At 47.4% G+C, this 21,824-nt stretch overlaps 1 protein-coding gene across 1 annotated transcript in view; it reads right to left on the bottom strand.

Annotated features, from left to right (window-relative positions):
* The window catches only part of MPIG6B (megakaryocyte and platelet inhibitory receptor G6b), a 116,795-nt gene that overhangs the window by 75,369 nt on the left and 19,602 nt on the right, over window positions 1-21,824 (bottom strand). The gene's annotated exons all lie outside the window — the stretch shown is intronic.

Genomic DNA, 21,824 nt, shown 5'->3' with positions numbered 1-21,824 from the left:
GTTTCTGCTACCTCAGTTCCCATTGCCAAAGAGGCAAGCTCCACTGCGCTTTAAAAGACACTTGCCTTTTTAGCTGTGGAAAGTGCTCCAGCAAAATGGGTGCCAGGGTCAGGTCAGGTCAGGGTCGCTGACACCTTGTGAATTAACTCTTTATTCAAAGAAACAAAACAGTTCAGGCCTAGTGAGCACAGCAACTCTTCCCAGTAGATCTTGCCCTAGTGAGGCAGTTGCAAGGACTGAATGTCCCCACCTTCCCACCGACCCTTAAGTCTTCTCCTCCCTTGGTTCCTTCCCAAGCATTCTGAGATGCTTTCGTCTTGTCTGTCTTGGCTCCACCCTCTTCATGCCTCTTTGGGTTCTGAGAGACCAGGGGAAATGGAAGCTTCCCATCACAGGAGGAGAAAACATCTGAGCCGGATTCATCTCTGTCTCTTGGCCCTCCTCCTTTCCAGCCTCCTCTTCTGCCTCTTGCTCTAGACTGCTCTCTGTCACAGCCTCTTCCTGCTCACTAAACCCTGTTACCTTTTCAGCTTCTGACACCTCCTCCTTCCGGTCTTATCCCACTCTTCCTCTGACCACTTGCTGTCACACACCCAGCAAGCATACCTGCCTCTTTGATGGATCTTGGCCTTCATATTTTATTGCTTGTGCTCCAAGGGCTGTGCTGGGATGCATCTGTGGCTTTTGTACAGCTCAGTTCTGAGTTTCTGTATAGAAACTGCACAACTATGCTTGAGTAGCAATTTTTCCAGAAAAAAGAGGAGCCAGAACTCTTGTCTTGGGCCCGGTCTTATTCAACATCTTTATCAACGACTTGGATGATGGACTCAAGGGCATCCTGATCAAATTTGCAGAGACACCAAACTGGGAGGAGTGGCTAACAACCCAGAGGACAGAATCACACTTCAAAACGACCTTGACAGATTAGAGAACTGGGCCAAAACAAACAAGATGAATTTTAACAGGGAGAAATGTAAAGTATTGCACTTGGGCAAAAAAAATGAGAGGCACAAATACAAGATGGGTGACACCTGGCTTGAGAGCAGTACATGTGAAAAGGATCTAGGAGTCTTGGTTGACCACAAACTTGACATGAGCCAACAGTGTGACGCGGCAGCTAAAAAAGCCAATGCAATTCTGGGCTGCATCAATAGGAGTATAGCATCTAGATCAAGGGAAGTAATAGTGCCACTGTATTCTGCTCTGGTCAGACCTCACCTGGAGTACTGTGTCCAGTTCTGGGCACCACAGTTCAAGAAGGACACTGACAAACTGGAACGTGTCCAGAGGAGGGCAACCAAAATGGTCAAAGGCCTGGAAACGATGCCTTATGAGGAACGGCTAAGGGAGCTGGGCATGTTTAGCCTGGAGAAGAGGAGGTTAAGGGGGGATATGATAGCCATGTTCAAATGTATAAAAGGATGTCACATAGAGGAGGGAGAAAGGTTGTTTTCTGCTGCTCCAGAGAAGCGGACACGGAGCAATGGATCCAAACTACAAGAAAGAAGATTCCACCTAAACATTAGGAAGAACTTCCTGACAGTAAGAGCTGTTTGACAGTGGAATTTGCTGCCAAGGAGTGTGGTGGAGTCTCCTTCTTTGGAGGTCTTTAAGCAGAGGCTTGACAACCATATGTCAGGAGTGTTCTGATGGTGTTTCCTGCTTGGCAGGGGGTTGGACTCGATGGCCCTTGTGGTCTCTTCCAACTCTATGATTCTATGCTCTCTTGGAATGGCAACGGGCGCCCACCTGAGAGGTTCCCGAGCTGAACTCCGGCTGTAAAAATAAATTTTAAAAGCCCTGGGGATGTCTGCCTGTCTTGCTGGAGTGTTTGCATTGCATTTCCAAAGTTTTCCTTGTGTCAGCGGGGACTGTCACGTAGACTTGCAGCCGTTAACTCAGAGAACTGCAGGAATTTGCAGCAGGTTGCATATAAATGGCCAGGCCCACAAGACAGACAATGTTTACTGTTGGTGGTTAAACAATGAAAAAGCAGACAACCTTGAGGCACACGGGGCATTCCTGTGCAGAAAGGCCTAAGCTGTATAGATTGTGTTCATAAAAATTGCCAGCAAGGCTGACACAGTGAAGAGGCCAAAGGCCATGTAGACCATGGGTAGGCAAACTAAGGCCCGGGGGCCGGATCTGGCCCAATCGCCTTCTAAATCTGGCCTGCGGGTGTTCTGAGAATCAGCATGTTTTTCCATGAGTAGAATGTGTCCTTTGATTTAAAATGCATCTGAAATATACTCAGAATCGAGTGTGGATTTCATGCTCTTTATTCAGCTCATAGTAGTGAGGAATGAAAGTTCCCCCAAATTATCTGCTATATATACATTATTTACACAATGGATCGCACGTGATTGGCTAATTCTGGGATTCGCCTATAGGCCAATCAGGTTACGGATTCACTTCCACCTGGAGCTGGATTGGGTAACTCCTGTGGACAAATCATACTGCTGCATTGCTCTAGGACCAATCAGACTGCTGCATTGCTCTAGGACCAATCAGACTGCTGCATTCTGAATCCTATTGTTCTAGGACCAATCAGACTGCTGCTTTTTGGATCCTATTCAACTCAGTACATAACAGCATCTCTGGGGTTTTTGTGGGGCCTGCCTGGTGTTTTTACATGAGTAGAATGTGCCCTTTTATTTAAAATGCGTCTCTGGGTTATTTGTGGGGCATAGGAATTTGTTCTTTTTTCCCCTTCAAAATCTAGTCCGGCCCCCCACAAGGTCTGAGGGACAGTGGACCAGCCCCCTGCTGAAAAGGTTTGCTGACCCCTGGTGTAGACATTATCCAATTAAAGTACATGATTGTTTTCACCCAAGGAATCATGGGAACTGTAGTTTATTATTTATTTGTTTATACCCAGGATTTTTTTGGGGGGAAGTAGTGTGCTTTGAATATACACAGCCTCGTTCGCCACTGTCCCACAGGGTGGGATGAGATCTAATGAGTTTAGATTTAGGTGGAACACCAAACAAACTTCTTGATGGTGAGAGTTCAACAATGAAACAGATGGTGGGCAGCCATCTTTTCTGGGAGCTCTGGATCTGGGTTTCCAGTTTCAATCATTGGTGTGAACTAGCTAGCCTGCAAGTCCTCCTGGAAGTCTATGATACGAAGTGATTTCTGCACAAGATTGTGGCAGCCATTTTGGGTGCCATGATCTCACACGCTCTCATGCTTCACTATCACCCTGAAAAAAGCACATTTGGGGTGGGACCGCAATCTTGGGTGGCACCCCAAAACACACATTTTGGGGGCCGTGCAAGAATTCGCCCCCTCCAAAGGTGCTTTTCAGGGGGTGACAGCGAGGCGCAGGTCACATGACTCGCCCAGGAGCATGTCCCAGAAGACACACGACACAGTTTTGAGTCCTAAAACGTTGTATGGTGTGGCTATCCCATTCTCCCCAGAATGGCCGTGCCTCATGTCTGAGGAGGTTGGATTCTGCTTATTGTAATGGCGCGAATGCAGCTTTTTATCCTCTTCACCTTGTTCCTAATTTCTAATTAGCAGCAAAAGCAACGTACATTGTGCAAAGGTGTGCAAAATTGCCTCAGTTTACACCATTTTAAAACGTCTTTTCCACACCCGCCCACACCCTCGGTGCAGAATTCTGGGATTTGTTCGTTTTATAGAGAAAAAACAGGATCCGAGCACTCCCTTTGGGTACAGTTTGTGCCTCAGGCTCTTACACCATAAATCTGCCTGAGGGAAAGCTGTTTCCATTTGCAGCTTGGCCATGATCCAAGGCAAGAGGTAGACGCACTTAAGCCTGTTGAAATAATTGAATTCTGTTTTGCGTTTGCTGATTTGAGGCATGTGTTTCCAAATTGCTCCAGCGTGTTCGTGTGTGTGTGTGTGTGTGTGTGTGTGTGTGTGTGAGAGAGAGAGAGAGAGAGAGAGAGAAATGCTCTGTAATTGTCGCTCTGTTGTGGGTCTTGCATGTGTGAATAACATTGCTCTCCTAAATCTCAGCATGTGCTAAGTCTTCATTTCCTCTTTCCTCTTGAGAGGTACTTTGCTTTGGTGGTCTTAATAAGTTCACATGTGTTCACCAGCTCAGTCCTTCAAATCCTTGCCCCTTTGTGTTGTCATTTACAGGCAAACACATATTTCCTGAGGTAGCAGAGAGTTCGAGAAGAGAAGTTGCCAGACTTCAGCTTTCATCGCTCCTTGCCTGATGGGGAGGGATAATGGGTTTTGTAGTCAAACAACACCAACACAGAGTTGAGGGCGGGAATCCACTGCAGTTTGCATTTAAAGGCAAACGTACCCAATTCACACTTTCTGAAACAATACAGTGGTACCTCTGGATGCGAACGGGATCCGTTCCAGAGCCCTGTTTGCATCCTGAGTAGAATGCAACCCACACCTGCGCGTGCGCACGTGTGCGGGTCACGATTCGCCACTTCTGCGCATGTGCGTGACGTCACTTTGAGCGTCTGCGCATGCGCAAGCGGCAAAACCCGGAAGTAACCCGTTCCGTTACTTCTGGATCGCCAGGGAGCGCAACCTGAAAACGGTCAACCTGAAGCATATTTAACCCGAGGTATGACTGTATGTGAACTGAAACACCACCATTTAAAAATAAAAATATCCACGCTCCTCTGAATTTTTCAGTGCAGTTCTCCAGCCAAGTAACATGTACAAAAACACAAGTGCTAGGGTAAAGGTGCACATATTACTGAAAATAGTGTACCCCAAAATGTGTTCTATATAGGGAAATTTCTCCTTGTGGCTGTTTAAAGGAAATGATAGTACTTCAAATACATGGTTTGGGTGGGGTGTGCTTCAACGCTGGTGACAGGATAGTGCCCTGCACCGTACTTGAGGCAGCTGGCAAGATTGTGCGGTTCAGGAAAGACGCTTTGGCAACAGGTAGAAATGGCAAAGGGGGCCTTTGGAAGAACAGCCGGGAGCTGCTGTTGCTACCGCCCATCATCATCTGCTGCCTGAGGCAGTTGCTCCACTGTGCCTAACAGCAGGGCCAGCCCTGACACAGAGACACAGACAAGGGGACAAAAAAACAACAGGAGGCTCTGTGTTTTGAGCTAAGAGGAGAAAGACACCATGTGATCCACGGCAAAAGAAAGATCAGTTGAGAGAGAAAGCGAGAGCACAGGAAGACAACAATATGTGTCGCTGTTCTTTTTTGCCTGCTGCTAATAAAAATCCTTACAGAACCTTGTGCATGGCACAACATGTGGATTTGTGAGGGTCTTTATTTACTTCCAAGTTCCTAGTCCTCATTGCAAAGCACAGAGGGTGGTGTCAGGGCAAAGGATGAAGTATTCATGCTCCCCGGCTGTATTCCCCTACTCGTCCTCACCTAGCTTATCCCCACCTCTTTTCCTTTAAAAAACTTTTTTGCTGATGGGGGGGACGGACCCCTGCAGAAACCCAAGCTAGACAAAGGAGATCAGATAGGGTGGGTGTTCTGAAACAGGTCCCCTTTTTTTATTCACTCTTGAGGACTTAAGTACTGAGACAGAAAAATATCAGAGTCGCACACAGCTTGGACTTTCAGTTAAAATGCAACGTTGGTCCATATTGTGACTGTAATTCTAGTATGATTGCAGAGTGAGGTGTTGCTCTATCCCTTATTCTCTGTGGTGGCCCCTCTTAATTACTGGAAGTTAAGCATGACAACCAACTCAATTTAACAAGAGCAAGTTTGTGTTGAACCTTGTAGGACAGGTGCTGTCAGTTAACTGTGCCATCATGGAATAAGTCAGGGTGGAGATCTTATAGCCTGGGGGGCCAAATCTGCTGGATTCCACACACCCCTCGCACAAGGAGGGCTGTGAAGGAACCGATCGCACCTGTTATCAGCCAACTAGAAGGTGTGGATTTTGTTGACTGTGGCCTGATATGATTTAAAAGTACAGATCAGGCTGTGTCTTCAAAAGCTCTCCTGTAGCAGAAGAGGTCCTTTTCTAGGTGTGTGTGGGCCCAATTGATTTCCCACCCCTCTGTGCCAATAACTCCTATTAGGAAAAGAAAAAGTTCCCTGCCCCTGCTTTTGTTGGATGTATAACAGCAGAGATCATTCCATGTGAAACTTAAGGTTAAATCTATTGTCATTAAAGTGAGCTAGCCAGGCAGGGTGGACGTGTTATGTAGCAACCAGGCAAAGTAGCATGATCTTTCCTGAGGCAGCACGTACCCTGATTGGCTGTGTAGTCCTGAGGGAGCTTTCCCTTTGTTCCAGTTCATAAGTTTATTGTTCTAGCCGAAGGCCATGACAAACTTGTATTAAGCAATGCTTTTGAATTATGGTGTTTGAGGAGTCTCTTGAGAGTCCCATGGACTGCAAGAAGATCAAACCTATCCATTCTGAAGGAAATCGGCCCTGAGTGCTCACTGGAAGGACAGATCCTGAAGCTGAGGCTCCAATACTTTGGCCACCTCATGGGAAGAGAAGACTCCCTGGAAAAGACCCTGATGTTGGGAAAGAGAAGGGGACGACAGAGGATGAGGTGGTTAGACAGTGTTCTCGAAGCTACCAGCATGAGTTTGATCAAACTGTGGGAGGCAGTGGAAGACAGGAGTGCCTGGTGTGCTCTGGTCCATGGGGTCACGAAGAGTCGGACATGACTAAACGACTAAACAGCAACAACAATTAATAAACTAATAACAAAGCATACATCCATAATATTAAAAAGTCAGCAAAGACTTTGCTGGGTTCCTGAGCATTAAAACACAGTTTCCCTTGTGCATCTCTGACAGTTCTGATTGCTTTATATATTTGTTTGAATGTTTTCCTGCTCAGCTATACACTGTTTTGCTTCTGTTTCCTCAGTAAAGTGTTATCGAGGTTTTGTCTCTGGACTCTGCATTATTTAAGTGACTTTGCTAATAGCCTTAAGTACTGCTTCCAAGCTCCTCCCCTTCCTCTCTTTCCTGTGAGAAGAAACCCTGCCGCAGGCCTGCATTTAATGCCCTGCTAGGGAGCTGTGCTACAGTCATAAACTTGTTTATGGTACCAGTACGCATGATGCCTGACTCAGTAGGCAGGACAGCACTGTGCTGTATCCCCTTGGGTGCTGCAAGGAACAGTTTATAACAGCAGCAGAACTGAAGTGTGCGTTTATTTGTTGATTTTCGTAATTTACAGCCCTCCCTCCGTATGTAGACCTCAGGGGCAGGTTTCTCGTAACATCAAACACAAGCAATGGGATTTTAAAATCAGTTAGGAGAGAAAACCACGAAAAGTTATGACAAAAGCATTTGCTTAAATCATACTGCAGAACGACACACAAGTTGCGGTGTATTGATTACTTTTTTAAAAAAAAATATTATTTGATTTTACAAATACGAAATTATAACAGTCCAATTACATATCCATATGTAAAGATTACTCTGAATCTCGTGACTTCCCCCCATCCCCTCCATGGGGTCCTATTCTAAACATTCAAAACACTTACAACTGCATATTATTCCACATCAATTCATATTGTCCACAGTATTTGTTACCTTACAAGTGGAATTAAAATCCTGCTAATGTTTCCATCTGCTTACAGTGGTCTCCTAGATAATGTATGAATTTCCCTCCTTCTTTCGTAAAGTTTTTGTCCTCTTGGTTCTTGAGTTTTCCAATCAGCTTTGCCATTTTGGCAAACTTAGCTTGCCATTCCTCTCTGTTAGGGACATTGTCTTCTTTCCATATCTGGGGCTAGTGTTTATGAGGTAAAAGCTGCAGGATACCAAGTGTCCCAACAGGAGTTGCTCTGGAAAAAGAATGCTTTCAAATCGCTTTCCTCAGCAAGAGCTCAAATGCTAATTCAGGGACAGGGGACCGGATTTTGCTGGGCTACAGACGCAATCGTCCCTGGCCATCGTTATTCTGGACTGAATGTTGACTTCCATCTGTCTCAGGAGTCTATGGAGGGGTGCGCCTTTGTTTTTTTGTTTAATTTTTTAATTCAAATTAAAACAAGACATATTATCCAAAAACATATCTTCCTTGTCCCCCCCCCCATTTTTCCTCCCTCCCCCTCCCACACAAACCCCACCCGCCCCCGCCCCCCGAATTCCCTCAGTTCCAGTCTTTGGTTTCTCTGAGACTGCTGTTTTCTGCATGTTACAAAGTTGTATAGATCCTCAAACTATTTAGCTGATTATTATCAATAAAAAGTTTGTGAATGTTTATTCAAAACCTGCCAAGGAGTCCAGTTCGCTTTGTTGCATCTTCAGATACTTTGTAAAGGGTTCCCATTCATCCTTAAAGTCACAGTTATCCTTGTCCCGTAGCCTATATGTCAGTTTTGCCAGTTCTGCATAGTCTGTCAATTTTTCTTGCCAAATTTTTTAGTTGGGATTTCTTCAGTCTTCCTTCCTTGTGCTACCAGAACTCTCGGAGCCGTTGTTGCATACATAAAGATGTTTTTCAGCTTTTTTGGCAGGTCTTTCCCTACAATCCCCAACAAAAATGCCTCGGGTTTTTAAACAAATGTTAAATGGAACATTTTCTTCAATTCATTGTATATCATTTCCCAAAATTTTTTAATTATATTACAATCCTACCACATATGATAAAATGTCCCTTCTTTTTCCTTACACTTCCAACATATATTTGAACTAGTTTTATATATTTCCCTAACTGCACTGGTGTTGTGTACCATCTATACATCATCTTCATGTAATTCTCCTTCATGGTGTTTCTTCTCTCTGTGCTCCTCCCAGCAGTGATTCCTCCTCCGGTCCATGCTGTGGATTCACAACCTGACTGTCTGTCTCCAGGCACTGCAGTCGTCTGCAAGGGATTCCCAGAGGGTGGGGCTGATGTTGCCAGCCTTCATGCACCGTTTGCAGACGTCTTTGTAACACAGAGTTGGTCTGCCGATGGGCCTGGTGCTTGAAGCCAGCTCCTCGTACAACACATCCTTGGGGAGCCTGCCATCTTCCATTCTGTGGGCATGACCAAGTCAGTGTAGATGTTGGTTGCTGAGACAGGAGTGTGAACATGCTGGGAATGTCGGCTTGGGAGAGGAAATCTTTGTTTAAAACTCTGTTCCTGGCGCAGCACATCTGGAAGGCATTGAGGCATCGCTCCTAGCAGTTGTCTTCTTCTTCTTCTTTGGCAATCACTCGTAGCTGAGTAACATTGTCCTCCAAAAACATGGCTTTAACAATGAGTTCGTAAGTGACTATGGAGGCCAATTCTGGATCCACACGTCCTTCCACAGTGGGGACATTGGTTTCCGAACAGGAGTTGATTACGGTGTGGATTTGCCAAGCGTCCCTTCCTCTTAGCACGTTTCTCCCTTGCATCCTGAGTTCGAGTGTCTTCAAAGCCCATGACACTTTTGGTAAAGGGTGTCCTCCAAATGGAGTGCACGCAGGTCAGAGTTTCCCAGTTGTCGGTGTTCATACTACATATTTAAAAAATTTGCCTCACTCTTTCCATTTTAAGTTTGGAATAGAGTAGTTGCTTTGGAAGACGATCATCAGGTATCCACACCACATGACCAGTCCATTGAAGTTGATGCTGAAGAATCATTGCTTCAACACTGGTGATCTTTGCTTCTTCTAGTACACTGACATTGGTTTGCCTGTCTTCCCAAGTGATGTGTAAAAATTTTTGGAGACATCATTGATGGAATCTTTCGAGAAGCTGGAGATGGCGTTTATAAGTGGTCCGTGTTTCACAAGCACACAGTAAGGTTGGTAGTACAATAGCTTTGTAAACAAGCATTTTGGTTTCCCTGTGAACGTCCTGGTCCTCTGAAATATACTCAGAGTTGCAAGGTGATTTCATGCTCTTTATTCAGCTCATAGTGGTGAGGAGAAATGAATGAAAGTTCCCTCAAAGTATCTGCTTTATATACATTATTTACACAATGGGCTGCCCATGATTGTCTAATTCCGGAATTCTACTGTAAGCCAATCAGGTTGTGGATTCACTTCTATCTGGAGCATGATTGGGTGGTTCCTGCCAACCAATAATACAGCTGCATTGTTCTAGGACCAAACAGACTGCTGCATTCTGAATCCTATTGTTCTAGGACCAATCAGACTGCTGCCTTTTGGATCCTATTGTTCTAGGACCAATCAGACTGCTGCAGTTTGGATCCTATTCAATTCAGTACATAACACTCAAACACTCTGCACTTCAATCGGGAGAAAGCCGCACTCGCAGCATGCTCAAGACACAAGCCTGGTAGACCTTCACCTTGGTATCAGATCTTATCTTCACAGGGGCCTGAGGCCTGAAGCCAGCACATCCTTGGGGATTGTGCCATCTTCTATTTTGTGCCTGTGACCACATACAACATGAAGAGAGAAAAAAGAGCGTTAGACTAGGGAAAGTACACTTTGCCAAATTTCATGCAAAACCGTGTGTATTCGGAGAAATTCACACTAAAACGCTGGTAGGTTTTTATGAGGACTTTTTTTAAAAAAGTGCAAATTGGTGCGGAAATGGGAAGAGCTGGTTTGAAAAAAGGGAAACCTTAATTGACACACAAACACACATAGGGATAGTAAGCCATCTCTGCTGCGTGGGACCTGGGACTTCTGCCCCAGAGTCCTGCCCTGAGAGCACAGCTGATTCAAATATGCTGATGGCCACAGCCTTAAGTCATACAGACTGCAGGGGTGAAATGTCATCATCTTCTCCTGCTCAGCTGGCTGTTGCTGTTTTCCATAGCAGGGGTCAGACAGCCACTCGCCCACAGGTCAGATCGTCAGGGAGCCCAGCATAAGCTTTGCTCTCCCTTGAGAAGCATTCGGCTCAATGCTCTCGCTTGAATTATTCAGAACCTATGGCCCGGGGTGTCCATTTTAGCTGCACCTCTGTTTATCTGCTTGGGGTTTAATGTCTCTCTCCCCCACTCCATATTAGTGCTTTCTGAGCTTCTCATGGCTGTGATCAAAACAGCTGGAATAATAAAAATCCAAAATGTGTTGGGTTTCTTTTCTTATTGTAACTCACTCTACGTGGGGCTGCCCTTGAGACTGGCCCAGAAACTCTAGCGGGTGCAGAATGCTGTGGCGAGACTCCTTACGGGGTCCTTGCTGTGGGATCACATTCCCTGGTGCTATACCAGCTGCACTAGCTCCCAGTGGAGTACAGGATCAGGTTTAAGGTGCTGGTTTTAACCTTTAAAGCCCTATATGGCCTAGGACCCTCGTACCTACGGGACCGCCTCTCCTGGTATGTCCCGCAGAGGACCTTACGGTCTTCAAACAAAAACACCTTGGAGATCCCGGGCCACAGGGAGGTTAGGCTGGCCTTGACCAGAGCCAGGGCTTTTTTGGCTGTGGCCCCGATCTGGTGGAACACTCTGTCACAAGAGACTAGGGCCCTGCGGGACTTGACATCTTTCCGCAGGGCCTGCAAGACAGAGCTGTTCCACCAGGCCTTTGGCCAGGGCACAGCCTGACCCCCTCCTTCTGTAATCCTCATAGAACTCTAGCCCAATGCCATTAATCTGATTCTGAATTGATTCTGATTCTGAATTGATTTTAGAATGTATTTCAATTAATTGACTGTGATTTTATGTAAACTGTGCTGTTTTTACTGTTGTTAGCCGCTCTAAGCCTGGGGAGGGCAGGATATAAATAAAATTTAAAAATAATTATTATTATCATCATCATTTTATTTATTTAAAGAAAGCAACACAGCAGCAACAAAGTACCGACAGCAAAGAAAGTACCGACAGCAGCAGGATTAAAACATTTGCAGCAGGGAACCTGTGGCCCTCTAGATGTTGTTGGATGATGACCCCTGAGCCATCAGCTGTGCTGGCTGGGTGTGATGGCCTGGGACTCGGACTCGGAACCAGAGGAGTCTCAGCCTGGATCCTTTGCCTCAGGCATCATCTGAACCAAGTCTGGGGCCTGATCCTGAAGAGTCCCAGTCTGCAACAAGCACCAGCTGGGCCGAGTCAGGGGCCTGAGCCTGCCCTGGCTCCAGATGTGAGGATTACCTTGTTGCCTCCAGCTGGGCCATCACTTACAGCTGCTCCACTACTGGTTTGGTCAGGGGAGGCTGAGGCGGCCCCTGGGTCTAGTAACCCTCCAACGTCTCCCAGGCTGCAGAGACTCAGGTCTGAGAGAAGGAGAGACCTGAGTACTCGCAGGAGGAGTGCTCGCCTTCGGGTGAAACAGGAAGGTGGGTCACGGGGGGATCAGGACCGGCCTCTGCCCTAACAAAGATAAAAGGCTGTCGGACCCCGCCCCAGGTTGCGGGAGCAACATTCTGTATGCCATATCCTGCCTGAGATCCTGTACCCGTCCTTGCCTCGTGTCCTGCCTTGGCCCTGCTGGACTGACTCCTAGCGGAACCTTCAGATTTTTGACTGGTCCTGGACCACTTTTAATGGGTTACCCCCGGGCCCAGCACATGGGGCAGGTGGCTGCTGGCAGTCCAGCAACCCCTATAGGTTGAAGGGGCTTTGAGCCATAGAATCATGAACTCACAGAATTGTAGAGTTGAAAGGGACCCTGAGGATCATCTAGTCTAACCCCCTGCAATGCAGGAATCTCAACTAGATCATGCCTGACAGGGGGCCACCCAACCTCTGCTTAAAAAACCTCCAAGGAAGGAGAGTCCACAGCTCTTACTGCCGGAAAGTTCTTCCTGACGTTTCCTGTAACTTGAAGCCTTGGGTTCGAATCCTACCCTCCAGAGCAGGAGAAAACAAGACAACAAACTTTTTATAGAAGAAAGGAAATGGCTTATTGAATATTTACAGATAAATTGCAAACAGACAAAAAGATTGGCAGGGTTATCATAATAACCTGCAGTTTCATAAGGGTATATATTTAAAGTAGATAACTAAATGAGCAAATAAAATGAATTTGGATATGCAGAAGATATTAAAAAAATAAATTCAAGGAACCGCAGAATGAGGGGGAAGGAAGTCCAACTTTGAAATGTTAAATCCCTCCTTTTTTAAAAAAGAAAGAAAGAAAACAAGCTTGCTTCCATCTTCCATTTGAGACCCTTTAGATAGTTGGAGATGGCTATCATATCTCTTACCAATTCCCCTCTGTTCCAGGCTAAACATACCCAGCTCCTTCAACCACTCCTCATAAGGCCTTGAAGCCTTGAAACTGGTATGTAGCAGGGACTAATTTAGGGCTGTGCAAACTTTGTACAGGCACTGAGCTGAGGAGGAGCCTTCTCAAACCCTGGTGAGCGAGGCACTAGGCTTTGGAAAGGAGGTAGGGGAATTTGAGGACCCTGCCAGAGCCCTCACGTCTCCTTCCCTAAGCTAGGCACCTCCTTAGCCGCCTTTCGGAAGGCAGCACAAAGGCTGGGGGGAGGGTGCCATAATACCCAAGTCCACAACTGTATATAGAAATTATTATTATTATTATTATTATTATTATTATTATTATTATTATTATTATTATTTTATTCCTACCCCAAAGCTAGTTGTTTATTTCTTTGACATCTGATGGCAGGGCGTTCCACAGGGCGGGTGCCACTACTGAGAAGGCCCTCTGCCTAGTTCCCTGTAACTTTGCTTCTCACAGTGAGGGAACCGCCAGAAGGCCCTGTGCGCTGGACCTCATGTAATTCCTCCGCATCTAAAACAGGCACACATGATTTATATAAAAAAATAAGGATGTGGTCCATGTTGGAATAAGACTGTTTTGGATGGCTGGCACATCTGGAGACACATCTGACTCCTTGATTGCTCACGCCATGTGCTACTGAACACATCTGCTCAGTGTCCACCTGTGATCAGAGAACAAGCACTCCTTTATGATAATAATTATAATTATAATAATTTATTATTTATACCCCGCCCATCTGGCCAAGCCTCCCCAGCCACTCTGGGTAGCTCCCAGCAGAATATTCAAAACACAATAAAAGATCAAACATTAAAAACTTCCCTAAACAGGGCTGCCTTCAGATGCCTTCTAAAAGTCAAATACCGGTGGTTGTTTATTTCCTTGACATCTGGTGGGAGGGATTTCCACAGGGCGGGTGCCACTACCAAGAAGGCCCTCTGCCTGGTTCCCTGTAACTTGGCTTCTCGCAGTGAGGGAACTGCCAGAAGGCCCTCGGCACTGGACCTCAGTGTCTGGGCTGAATGAAGGGAGTGGAAACGCTCCTTAAGGTATATTGGACCGAGGCCTTTTAGGGCTTTAAAGGTCAGCACCAACACTTTGAATTGTGCTTGGAAACGTACAGGGAGCCAATGCAGGTCTTTCAGGACCGGTGTTATGTGTTCTCGGCAGCCGCTCCCAGTCACCAGTCTAGCTACCGCATTCTGGATTAGTTGTAGTTGTAGATTAGTTGTAGAAATGTTAGAGACTTCAGAATATAGACCAGAATGGAAAAATCCAGGCAGCAATATTTTTGCTAGAGGTTTTATTGACTTTGGTTTAATTTGTCAGACAAATAAAGCAAAGGGGTGCATTCAGGAAAAATGAGAGAATGCCCACGAACACCAGGGGCAGACAGTTTTTATCCCCTCAGGCAAAACAATGGTTCAACCCCCCTGACCCACCCCTTAATCATTCCCATCTCAACCAATTAAAGAATTGATGATGGCCTTTCGGTTCCAAGTTGCACTATACACTAGGTGGCGCTGCGAATTTAAAATCTTTCTGATCTCTTTACTGGTTCCAGTAAATACTCCTCGACCCCCACCTGTGTTTGTGGTTTTAACAGGTTCAGGTGTAAGTCTTCTTTTAGAGCTTTGTGGTGGGCTACATCCTGAGCAAACGGGCAGTTTCTCAGAACAGCTCCAAAATCCCCTCACCACATCCTCTTGCAAAGAGCAGGGGCAAGCAGGGGAGAGAGAACTGTCTTTTGGCTTTTTAGTTTGCTTTCTAAGATGGCTTTCAGCTTATAAAATGGCTCCACAGCCTGGCTCTCCAAAGTGGACCCAGGTGGACCCCTTCATTCCCCCCTTTCCATCATGAAAATGCTGACCGATTTATGGTTCTGCATTTTCATTTTGATGGACCTATAGGTACCACATCATAGAGAGCCAGGACATGCGTACATGTAGCTGCATTGACCAATGTTCGTTTGTGAATGGCGGAACGGTTAAGTGGCAGTGGGAGGAGTGGTAGTCCACTCGTGGCATCTGTTGGGGCCATGGTGCATACCAGACATTCTGACTTCTTGGCAGAATGGGCTACCATCTCAGACGTTTGGAACCACCTAGTGTAGGGGTCTAGGACGCCCCATTCAGTCATTAGACGGGAAAAGTTAGCAGGGGAGACCAGGGAACTCTTTCCCGCTTTGGCCAATGCCAGCAAAAATACAGGAGCATCCAAAGAAGTAAGGCAGTACATACCACGCCTACCCACCAACCCCAATAATTCCATACTTCTTCGCACCAATACTCGGGGTTCATTCCTAATGTTCTTTTACTGCTGAAGGGCCCACTGATATTCGTATTCTATAAACGCTTGGGCCTCTGGGGTTATTTTCCACCTTATTTCGGAAGCTCCTACCACTTGGATCAACTTCCCAACTATTCCCGGTGGGTGGAGACCCCTGTGGTCTCCTGGGAGAGTACTATACCCAAAAGGGGCTTCTCCCTCTTCATATATCACCATGCACCCACAAGAATATATCCACCCCTGCAACGGCCTGACACAAGGGGTAACTATATCAAGGGGTTCTGATCCCAATACCAAAAGTCCTAGTGGTGCCTCTAAATTTGCTGGAGAGCAAGTTTCTATGTTGGGGACGCTGCCTGCTGGCGCCCCTCCCATCCAATTCTTCTGGAACTAGGTGCCCTGTCTGTCTATCTGCCAGTCCCACTGGGTGGCGCACCCTCGTGGCCTCTGACCAGGGCGTATGGAGGCTGAAATCCTGGGGTTTTGGGAGGCTTGAGCCACCACGACAACCACAGGTGGGGCTGCAGAATTTACAGGCACCTGTTCAGTAATTTTAATGTGCACCTGATTCAGACACCCTCCCATGCAACACCTGGAGTAAGATTTGGGCCTGGTTTATCAAATGGGGTTGGTACAGTGCTCTACCCTGCAACCAGCAGGCTATTCTCCCACAACCACAAGAGCGGTCTAGAACTCGATAGATTTCGACCGATCCTGCAGCTTCCCGGAGGAGCCACATCCAAGTGCGCTGGGCAATGCAGTGAATAAAGAGCCACAATGGGAGAGTGGGATGCTGTACTGCGGCTGCCCTATTGAACCCTCGTTCCCAAGAGCCAACGAGTATGCCGTCTCTTACCACCGGCAAGACAAACCAGTCATAGCAGAGGTCAGCAGGCCAATAGGGTCGGCATGGTTCGGTAGGGTCAGGGCAATAAGACATAGAGCAAGTCAATAAAGAAAATAAGAGAGAAAAGAGAAAGTCTTTGTGACTGTCCTTGTGATGATTAGTCGCAGGATCTCGTTGCCCGTGGCTCAACGCTTTTCCCTGGTAGCGTCAAACACAAGGTGATGATCAGCTTCAGAGGGTCAGCAGGATTTCTCTTGCAAGTCCAGACACGTGTGATGTACCCAGGGGATCACCTCGGCTACTTTCACTGCAGTTGGGGAGGAGGGAAGGACGGTGTACGGACCTCGCCACTTGGGGATGAGGGGGTCTTGCCTCCACTCCTTCACGTAGACGCTGTCACCCGGCTGGAACTGGTGAACCGGCTCAGGGAGACTGCCGCGGGACTGCACGGTGTACGCTCGAGGGAATACCTGGAAAGGAAGCAAACACACACAACAAACACAGAGATTGCACTTGTCCTTGGGTGATGTGATGTCCCATCTGCCCCAAACTGGCGGGGATGTCTCGGACGAAAGGGGTTGTCCTGCCATATAGAAGTTAGTCTCAGTCTCTTGGTTGGCACACAGGACACAGTTTTGGGATATAGCAGCAGTTAGTTATAGCAGCAGTTAGTTGTGATAGGTTGGGGATGTAGAGTATTCTCCCAAAGTGTGCTTTAGCAGCTGGGCTTTCCAAATGGGTGGACTCGTGGTAATTCTTCACAATCACGCTGGCCAGATGCTGGGGCACCAAAAACACGGCTGTCTGGTCCTTCCTGGAGCGTTGCTCCTTCCTGACGCGCCCACTGCTGTTCATCAAGGGTGTAACGCTGTTCCACATCATCTGGAGTGAGTTCTAGGATTATTCTTTTGGCATAGCAGGCATTTCCTGGAAATCTGGGCTGCCAGTTGATAAAGGTTGGCTATATAGACATACTTTTCCAGCTGCTTGGTTGTGGCATCTGGCCTCATGTGGGTGGACACATAGTATCTGGTTTGTCAGCAGTGCTTAAGATCCCTTCTGGAACCACTGCTCCAATAACTGAGGCGGGGGCCAGTTCCCGGGCTGCTTCCTTGGCCACTCTGTCTGCCAATCGATTACCTCTGGCCACTTCTCCTGGTCCAGTCTTGTGTCCATAACCTCAATGCAATCGTGCGTCTACTCCTCACCTTCTCCTACCGGCAACAGGGTAGCTGGGTTGAGGGCGGTGGTGCCCACTGGTGGACCTCTGCCATGGCCTTTGCAGTGCATTACAGCAATTTCTTTGGGGGCCCATACAGCTTCTAGTAGCGTCTCAACTTCTGGAACATATTTCAGAGTTTTTCCATGGGCTCCAATCAAGCCTCACTCTTTCCATAGGGCGCCATGCGAATGCAGGGTTAAGAAGGCATATTTAGAATCAATATAGATGTTAGCCTTACATCCAGCTGCCAATTGCATGGCAATGCCTTTCGCTGTTGGACTTCACCTCAAAGGACAAATAACTCTTGGAGACTTTGGCCTCCTCAGAACTCTTGGAATGGCTTGCCTGGCCTGCACCCCACTCTTTGGGTGCTCTGCTGCCTGAGGAACAACTTGCAACTGCCTTTTCAGCCTTTCTCCAACACACAGTCCATCACACAGATGCATTGAACCGTAGAAACAACTTCCCAAAGCAGCCTCAGCTCCCTCTGAGCTTGGTACTCAGCCCCCTCTGGGCTTGGTACTCTTTCTGGGCATCCTCTAGGCCCCTCTGGGCTTCCTGGGCGTCCCACAGTCCCTTCTGGGCTTCCAGGTCCCTCTGGTCTGGCTTCTACTGCGGCCTGACATACCGTCTTCAGTCCCTGCCACACAATCCAGGGCTTCTCTAGAGCATCAGCCACGTCTGCTTCACAAGCCTCCACTGCTTCTGCAGACTTTTCAATGGGCTGGGCAAAGCCTGTTTCAGCCTGTGTACTTTCCCATAGTTGCTTTTCTGCCAGCCAGTAATACATGCATTTTGACCAGGCTCCCCAATTGCCTCCATGCAGCCTTTTACAGGGGTAACTCTCCTGGCCTTACTGTTGCTGAGCAGGCATCTTCCTCCTTGGCTGCGGGTCTCTGAATGGCTACGGCGGACCCCTCAGGTCCCTGGGCTGTGAGCCATTGCCGTGCCTAACACTGCTGCCTTTTCTTTCCTCCACTGCTTTTTCTCCCTCTTCTCAGCCTCTCCTCTTTGTTCAAACACCTTCTGGGCGATGGCCATGATCTGAAATCTGGACATGCCCTGGAACCCAGACTGTTTTTGGATTTTGGTTCTAATGTCCTTTGCACATTGTCCCATGAAGGAGGCTTTTACCATTAACTCATGTGCAGGGAGTTCAGAGTCAAAGGGGGTCCAAATTCTGTATGCCTCCATCAGGCGTTCCAAGAAATTCTAAAGTCTGTGTATTAATTCTCCTCCTTTCCTCTGAGGTAAAGAGAGTGCTCAGCAATTGCTGACAGTCTGTCCAGGTAGCCTCATGCGCTGCAAATATAGAGGACAGCAAGTCCACAATTGCCTGGGGCTTCTCAGCAAACGCAGGGGTGTGGGTCTTCCAATTCATCAAATCAATGGTGGTGAAGGGGACATATTGAAGGGTGAACGGAGGCGCAGGGAGCGGATTGTCCCAAATTACACGAAGGGGGGGTCAGGACTTCTGCTTCTCCTGCCTCATGTACTTCCCCAATGCTTTGGCTCAAACATTGCGATAAGCTTTTTCAGGTTCTCAATACATCAAACTTCTGTATTTGTTCATCCTTTCCCTCAATTCTTTAAGGTTGGGGTATATTTTGTCCAGGATCTGGTCACTGGGCTCTGCCTCGTCTACTTCTGGGGTGTCTGGCAGCCCCCCCTTTCCTGCTTCGGCTCCCGGGGCCACATACTGAGGCAGTGGTGGAGCTTTGGGGATATGGGGCTGTCCCTGTCCTCCCAAGGGGCCAGCACGTCACTTGGAACAGACATTTTCCTGCCTGTCCTCCTTTAATTTGCATTGATCAGTCTTATGTTTCTTCAGTCGGGGGGGGGGGTCTCTATTATTACGTGAACCTCTAGAACTTCATCCATGTTCACAAACTCATCCAAGTTAAATGGAGAAAGTTCTTCCTTCTCTTTTAGTTTTATGCAGTTTTTTTTGTGTTGTTTTTTTTTAACTTCTAATAATTCTCCCAGCAGACACCTGACCTTGGCTGCTCACACCCTGTGGTCAGTTTCAGGTGTCCAGCTTGTTTTTTTTTTTTCATCTGTTCCCTCATCCTTTTTCTGTGGCAACTAACTTGTCAACTGTGGTGGCCACAAAGATGCAGGTCTTCTCTTGAGGCTCCTCTGCCTGAGCCTCAAACTGGGGTCTGCTGCAGTGTTCTCTAAGACACACCTGAGCACTGACCCATCCAGCTGGTGCCTGGTTAAGGACACCAATTAAATTGCCCTCCCTGTCTCACCTATAACTGCTATAGGTCTAAAACCATTTCGTATTTCCTAGCCATAGACCACCTCTCACTGGTCATCAGAGAAACTAGGACACTGCTGGTGGTTTCCCTAATTTGTTCCAAACTGCCGCTGGTCACAGAGGTACCCAGCTTGGCCAAAGGGATGCTAAACCCTGGCCACTCATTCAACAAATTCATTCACTGGAGTATCTGAACATACAACATACAAAACACAAACACCAATTACCTCTGCCCCATTTCCTTCTTCCCAATACCTTAACGTGGGTGGTTATCAGGGGACATTCCTTTTCCCCTTAATGCCACTGGCCACGTTGGAGATGTGATCAGGATCTCCCTTCTCCTTAAAAAAGGAGGTTTCCTATGTCCTCAGGGCCCTTTGCCATGTACTCACCCCAGCCGGCTGGACTCTGTCCTGTCCTGTCAACCTCGGTCCTTCAATCCATTGCCTTCTCTTCCAGGATCCAGCAGAAGGGTCAAGTTGGCTTCGCCCTCCTCCGAAGAAAAGCCTCGGTGCGCGCAAGGAGTAGTTTGCCCTTGGCCCTCGGCTGTACCCTGCCCAGAAAAGGACAAGGGAGCTGCCTTCTGGTCTTTTGGGACTTAAGGTCCCTTATCCGAGTCACCTGTGGCACCAGAAATGTTAGAGACTTCAGAATATAGACCAGAATGGAAAAATCCAGGCAGCAATATTTTTGCTAGAGGTTTTATTGACTTTGGTTTAATTTGTCAGACAAATAAAGCAAAGGGGTGCATTCAGGAAAAATGAGAGAATGCCCACGAACACCAGGGGCAGACAGTTTTTATCCCCTCAGGCAAAACAATGGTTCAACCCCCCTGACCCACCCCTTAATCATTCCCATCTCAACCAATTAAAGAATTGATGATGGCCTTTCGGTTCCAAGTTGCACTATACACTAGGTGGCGCTGCGAATTTAAAATCTTTCTGATCTCTTTACTGGTTCCAGTAAATACTCCTCGACCCCCACCTGTGTTTGTGGTTTTAACAGGTTCAGGTGTAAGTCTTCTTTTAGAGCTTTGTGGTGGGCTACATCCTGAGCAAACGGGCAGTTTCTCAGAACAGCTCCAAAATCTGGTGGACCCCTTCAGAACCAATTCCAACAATATGGGAAGACCAGCAAGGTCTTCACGTGGCCTCTCCATGAGAACAACACACATCTGAAGGCAGCCCTGTTTAGGGAAGTTTTTAATGTGTGACATTTTAATGTATTTTTAATCTTTGCTGGAAGCCGCCCAGAGTGGCTGGGGAAACCCAGCCAAATGGGAGGGGACGAATAATATGTTGTTGTTGTTGTTGTTGTTGTTGTTAATCAATGACTTCTTCTCCTGACGGCCTCCCACCTTTAAAAGGGCTGTGGCTCAATGATTGTAGAGCGCATGTCTTGCACATGTAGAAGGTCCCAGGTTTCAGTTCCTGGCATTTCCAGGTAGGTTCGAAGCCCCTGAAGGAGCACTACAAGAAAATACTGAGCCAGACGGATGAATACTCTAGTTCAGTGGTTTTCAGCCAGCGTGCCATGGCACCCCAGGGTGCACTGAATGATGGTCAGCGCTGCCATGAGCAACCCTGGCCTCTGTCCCTCTTTCCTTCCCTCCCTAATGCCCTCTTGCATCTTCTTCCCAAAGGATCGCACAGATGTTTGTTGCAGCAGCCCTACTGCCTCCCAAGGTAAGGTGCCTGCCTCATGTTTACTTTTGGCAAGTCTCTGTTAGGCCTCTGAGGCTGGGGGCATCCTCTTGCCCAGGCCCCTGTGGGGCAGTGTGAGGACGCACCTCTCTTTGGGGCAGGGGTGGCGGCTCAGAGACCAGGGTTGGCGGCAGCGGCTGCCCAGAGAACGCCCAAGGAGAGGGGAGTGGAGAAGAAGAAGAAGAAGAAGAAGAAGAAGAAGAAGAAGAAGAAGAAGAAGAAGAAGAAGAAGAAGAATAGTAGTAGTAGTAGTAGTAGTAGTTTGGAGTTGATATCCCGCTTTATCACTACCCGAAGGAGTCTCAAAGCGACTAACATTCTCCTTTCCCTTCCTTCCACACAACAAACACTCTGTGAGGTGAGTGGGGCTGAGAGACTTCAGAGAGAAGTGTGACTGGCCCAAGGTCACCCAGCAGCTGCATGTGGAGGAGCGGGGAAGCGAACCCGGCTCACCAG

The sequence above is a fragment of the Podarcis melisellensis genome (genome assembly GCF_964234715.1).
Source record: "Podarcis melisellensis genome assembly, chromosome: 2".
NCBI classification, from domain to species: domain Eukaryota; kingdom Metazoa; phylum Chordata; class Lepidosauria; order Squamata; family Lacertidae; genus Podarcis; species Podarcis melisellensis.
The sequence above is the reverse complement of the archived record's forward strand: the minus strand, read 5'-3'. Positions and strand labels throughout refer to the sequence as shown.